Genomic DNA, 6000 nt, shown 5'->3' with positions numbered 1-6000 from the left:
TAAGGAGATATTCGATCCCAAAAGAAGGGATTAATAAGTCCATCAAAAAGCCACGGTCTTGTGCGGCCTTCTATGTTAACAATTAGACAAAAAAAGAACGAGGAGTCTCTCACCTGGTTATTAACTATAAACCACTAAATAAAGTGCTCAAATGGATTAGGTACCCATACCTAATCGCCATTACTTGCTTAAGTGTATTGCTAATGCAAAGATCTTTTCAAAATTTGACATGAAATCTGGATTTTGGAAAATTCAAAGTAACCCAAAAGACAGATATAAAACTGCTTTCAATGTTCCCTTCAGTCAATACGAATGGAATGTTATGCCATTCGATCATAAGAATGCTCTGTCAGAGTTTCAGAAGATCATGAATGACATTCTAAATAATCATCAAGACTTCACAATTATTTACATTGTTGACTGATATTTTCCAAAACCGTTGATCAACATTTTAAACATTTAAATATATTTATCAATATCATTAAAACAAATGGCCTTATGGTGTCTTTACCTAAGCTTAAATTTTTTCAAACTAAAGTAAGGTATACGATTTGATATTGATCAAGGAATCATCAAACCTATTCAAAGGTCATTACAGTTTATGGATTAAGTTTCTTGATGAAATTCAAGATAAAGCCCAACTACAATGATTTCTTGGGTGTGTTAATTCTATCGGAGACTTTACTGAAGACCTCGGGACAATTTATCTGCCACTTTATGAAAGACTAAAGAAAAAATCAAAACCATGGATGACTGAGCACACACGAGCAATCCAGTCAATCAAATCCCTAGCAAAAGACATTCCATGCTTATCGCTTGTGGATGAAAAGGCCAAAATGATCATCAAAACCGATGCATCTGAAAAGGGTTACAGCGGCATCCTCAAAAAGGACATTAACGGATAAGAATCGTTAGTCAATTTTCACTCTAGTGTATGGAATAGTGCCCAACAAAACTATTCCATCGTTAAAAATGAAGTCCTAGGAATAGTACTTTCAGTCCAAACATTTCAGGGAGATCTTATCAACAAAGATTTTCTTGTCAGAACATATTCAAAGGCAAATCTTTACAAGGTGGCAAGCAATTCAATCTTGTTTTGATTTCACAATTGAGCCTATCAAAGGCAGCAACAATTGTCTTGCAGATTACCTCACAACAAAGCATGTCTCAAGGTTTAAGCTCTAAAAAACCTCAAGCTGCCACGGAGGCCTCCACCTCCTCTTCCTTCCAATCAGCCTAATCCAGCTACTCCTCAAACATCTAGCACTTCTGAGGTCAACAACTATTTCTCAAGCATCTGCACTTACTCCTATGTATGCAAATAATTATACCATGGATCTAAGTTTCCCAACTATTTCTAGGCATCATTAAGGTTCCTCTCAAAGGAATCTAACAATTGGATCGACTCTAGATCCCTGTACAACCTTGTTCCGTCTAACAAGCGCCGCAATGTCAATTAGGCCACCTTCCAAGCCTAAATCCTATGCTCGTACAGTTAAACCAGAAATGATTATGCCATAAACATTGATCACAGGTTATCAAACAAAAACAATTCTGGAACATAGTCATTGAACCAGAATTTGACGGACCTTTCGTCCAAGAAATTTGTTTCCAGGTCTACCCCAATGGGTTCAACTTCTTCCCATAAGATATCAAGAAAACAAGACAATTTTATAAGTTTATTTTGGTCGATACCATCTCCGAAATTACTCATTTTCCCAACATGAATAGTTTAGAAAAATTGTCTTCTCCAAACTAAAAATTTATAGAGTCCTAACACAATCCCATTGGTCTCAAGGGATGCTAGTTCCCAAAAAATTCTCCAAAGCCTTCAACCTTCAATCGCACACATCCTAAGACTACATAGAAGCTTTGTACAAAGTACTCTGGCATGAATCGCATAACCACTCTTGGTTTATTACGTTTTGTAAGAAATCTTACAAAACTAATTTTTTAAATTGGTTTAAAATTTAGTGGAGCTACTTTGACCTAACTCCGAAAATTTTTCCGGTCAAGGTCCAACGAGCCTACCATCATTTTTCAACTACCATCTATTCGTCCGCACTGTCGCTGACATATAGATTCTCTCTTTAGTTTCAGGTGCTCTGGATTTTCTACTAGAGTCACCAGCTTTCATCAAAAGCAAAGTTCAAAATCTTGAAAAAGATTTTGTGCGTGAAATGGTGTGATAAATACGACTGCTCTCATCTGAATGAAGAGCAAATAGTGAAATGGTTCAGAACTAATACTCATCTCTCTCTCGAGAAGAAAACCAATATATTCTCGTAAAGAATTCAATTATAACCTCCATAGTTGATCATGGAAATAGTCGTCCACACCATTTGGACGACAACAAACAAGATGACCTTGAAGATACCGAAATTTCTTAAGATTCATTCATCAATAACATCGATTTTGATAATGATCTATATTACAACTTCGATATTTTCGACCTCTATTTGGATTCCCAACCAGGATGATAAATAAGTTTACTTTTGTATTATTATTATTATTAAAAAAGGTACATAAATAAATTTCATCACTATGAAAATTTTGTTCTATTTATATAGTCTGCAAGTGTAATCATTGATCGATGTAATCTTCAATTGAATGAAAGGTGATAGAGATGGCAAGCGAATGAAGCAAAGTGACGAACCGTAGGCCAGCACAGTCAGCGAGGATTGTTTCCGGTTAGGAAGTCTTACCGGCACCAATTAATTCTAAGGATTGAGGGACGTGTCCTTATATAGATGGATGAATCTCCCACAGAGATATCATTTATCCATACATGTTAAAAAAAGTAGACAAAATACAAATAAACAAAGTAAAGAAAAGTTGAGATGTTATGTCTATGAATGTCTTCAAGTCTCTTTTGATAATTTCTTCTTGAAGATGATGGTGGCACCCAGATTTGTGTAAATGGCCAGGATTGGTCTTGTCGTGCGAAGACTGTAGATCTCCAAGATAGAATACGTCCAGGGACTTATTCTTGGCTTCCCTGCCATTAACTGCCCAAGTATGCTAATCTCTTTAAATTAGCTAGTTGCAGTAAGGCTTCCTAACCCGAAACAATTCTCGCTGAATGCGCTAGCCTGCAGTTGGTCGCTCCACTTTAGTCGCTTTGGATCTCCATCGCCTCTCCTTCAATCAAAGATTACGTTAATCGACGATTACAATTGCAGACTATATAAATGCAACAAAATTTTACAATGACAAAATTTATTTATGTATAACAATAATACGAAAGTAAAAACTTATTTTCCATCATGGTTGGGAATCCAAATAGGGATAAAAAATATCGAAGTTGTAATATGGATCGTTATGAAAATCGATATCGTTGACGGATGAATATGAAGAAATTCTGGTATCTTTAAGGTCATCTTGTTTGTTGTCATCGTAAATGGTGTGGATGACTGTTTCCATGACTGTCTAGAGATCTGCCTCAAATTTAGCTCCGACTATGGAGCTCATAATTGAATTCTTTGCGATAAGGAATTGGTCTTCTCGAGAGAGAGAGAGAGAGAGAGAGAGATAAGTGTTGGTTTCGAACCATTTTGCTATTTGCTCTTTGTTCAGATAGGAGTAGTCGTATTTATCTCACCATTTGATGCACAAAATTTTTCCCAAGATTTTGAACTTTGCTATAGATGAAAGCTGGTGACTCCAACAGAAAATCCAGAGCACTTGGAAATAAAGAGAGAATCTATACGTTGATGATAGTGCAAACAAACAGATGCTAGTTGAAAAATGATGGTAGGCTCGTTGGACCTCAACTGGAAAAAAATTCGGAGTTAGGCCGAAGTAGCTCCACTAGTTATTAAACAAATTTGAAAAATTAGTTTTGTAAGTTTTCTTACAAAACGTAATAAACCATGAGTGAATATGGGATTCATGCCATAATACTTTGTACCAAGCTTCTATGTAGTCTTGGTATGTGTACGATTGAGGGTTAAATGCTTTTGAGAATTTTCTAGGAACAAACATCCCTTGAGGCCAATGGAATGGTGTTATGACCCTGAACATTTTTAGTTTGGACTATACAATTTTTTCGGATTATTCTTGTTGGGAATATGAGTAATTTCAACAGACACGATATCGACCAAAATAAACTCATAAAATTGACTTGTTTTCTTGATACCATCCGAGAAGAAGTTGAACCCATGGGGGTAGACCTAGAAATAAATTTCTTGAATGGAAGGTCCGTCAAATTCTAATTCGATGACTATATCTTCCAAAATTGTATTTGTTAGATAACCTATGATTAGTGGCGTGGCAAAAACACTGCTGGTTTGACCGTCTGTGCATAGGATTTAGGCTTGGAAGGTGGTCTAATTGACATTCTGACGCTTGTTGGACATAACAAGGTTGTAGAGGGATCTTGGATCAATCCAATTGTTTGTAAGGAACCTTGACAATGTCTAGAAACAATTTGAAAACTTAGATATGTGGCATAATTATCTACACACATAGGAGTAAATGCATATGCTTAAGAAATTTGCTGTTTTCCCTTGGAAGAGCTAGCTCCAGAGGAGCTAGCCGTTTGGGGAGTACCCGAATTAGCATGATTGAGAGGAAGAGGAGGTGGAGGCCTTTCTGATGGCTTTGGGTTTTCGGGAGCTTAGACTTTGAGATGTGCTCCCTTGAGAGGTAATCTTTGAGGCAATCGTTGCTGCCTTTTATAGGCTCAATTGTGAAATCAAAACAAGATAGAATTGGTTGCCACCTTGCAAAGATTTTCTTTGAAACAAGATTTTTCACATATTTTCTAAAGATAAATCTAGTTTCCTTTGAATCTGTTTTGACAAGAAAACCTTTCTTGATAAGATCAACCTTAATTTTTTTTTATGAAAAGTATTATCGCTAGGACTTCCTTTTTTATTGTGGAATAGTTTTGTTGACTCTATTCCATACACCAGAGCGAAAACAGACTAACGATTCTTTTTTCGTTAATGACCTATTTGAGAAGGCCATCGAAACCTTTTTCAGATGAATTGATTTCGTCGACCATTTTGGCCTCTTCATCCACAAATGATAAGGATGTATACCTTTTGCTAGCGATTTGATTGACTAGACTGCTCGTGTATGCTCAGCCATCCATGCTTTTAGTTTTTTCTTTAATCTGTCAAAAAGTGGCAGACAAATTGTCCAAAGGTCTTTAATAAAGTCTCTGATATAACTAACGCACCCAAGAAATCGCTATATTTGGACTTTATCTTGAATTTCATTAACTAACTTATCCATGAAGTCTAATAACCTTTAGATAGGCTTGATGATTCCTTGATAAATATCAAATCCTAGAAATCTTACTTTAGTTTGAAACAATTTAACCTTAGGTAAAGACACCACAAGGCCATTTGTTTTAATGATATTGATAAGCATATTTAAATGTTTAAAATGTTGATCAATGGTTTCGAAAAATATCAAAACGTCATCAATGCAAACAATTGTGAAGTCTTGATACTTATTGAAAATGTCATTCATGATCTTCTGAAACTCGAATGGAGCAATATTAAGATCGAATGGCATAACATTCCATTCGTATTGATCGAAGGGAACATTGAAAGCGGTTTTATATCTGCCTTTTGGGTTAATTTGAATTTGCCAAAATCAAGGTTTCATGTCAAATTTTGAAAAGATCTTTGCGTTAGCAAAATGTTTAATCAAGTCTTGGTGATTAGGTATCGGATACCTAATCCATTTGAGCAGTTTATTTAGTGGTTTGTAGTAATAACCAGTCGAGGGACAACTCATTCTTTTTCTACCTGATTGTTAACATAGAAGGCTGCACAAGACCATGGACTTTTTTATGGGCTTATTAATCTCTTCTTTTAGAGATCAGATATCTCCTTGAAGCAAGTATCGACTAGACTTTTACTCATTTGAATGGGTCTCGCCTTTGTAAGAATTTGGATTTCATTAAAACTATCTATATAAGGAAGTTCCACAATATGCCTTTTTCATGATCAAAAGGCATTGGGTAAATTGGAACAAATCTCATAA

Source organism: Cucumis melo, chromosome 10 (assembly GCF_025177605.1).
Source record: "Cucumis melo cultivar AY chromosome 10, USDA_Cmelo_AY_1.0, whole genome shotgun sequence".
NCBI lineage: Eukaryota > Viridiplantae > Streptophyta > Magnoliopsida > Cucurbitales > Cucurbitaceae > Cucumis > Cucumis melo.
Note: the sequence above shows the minus strand (reverse complement) of the source record.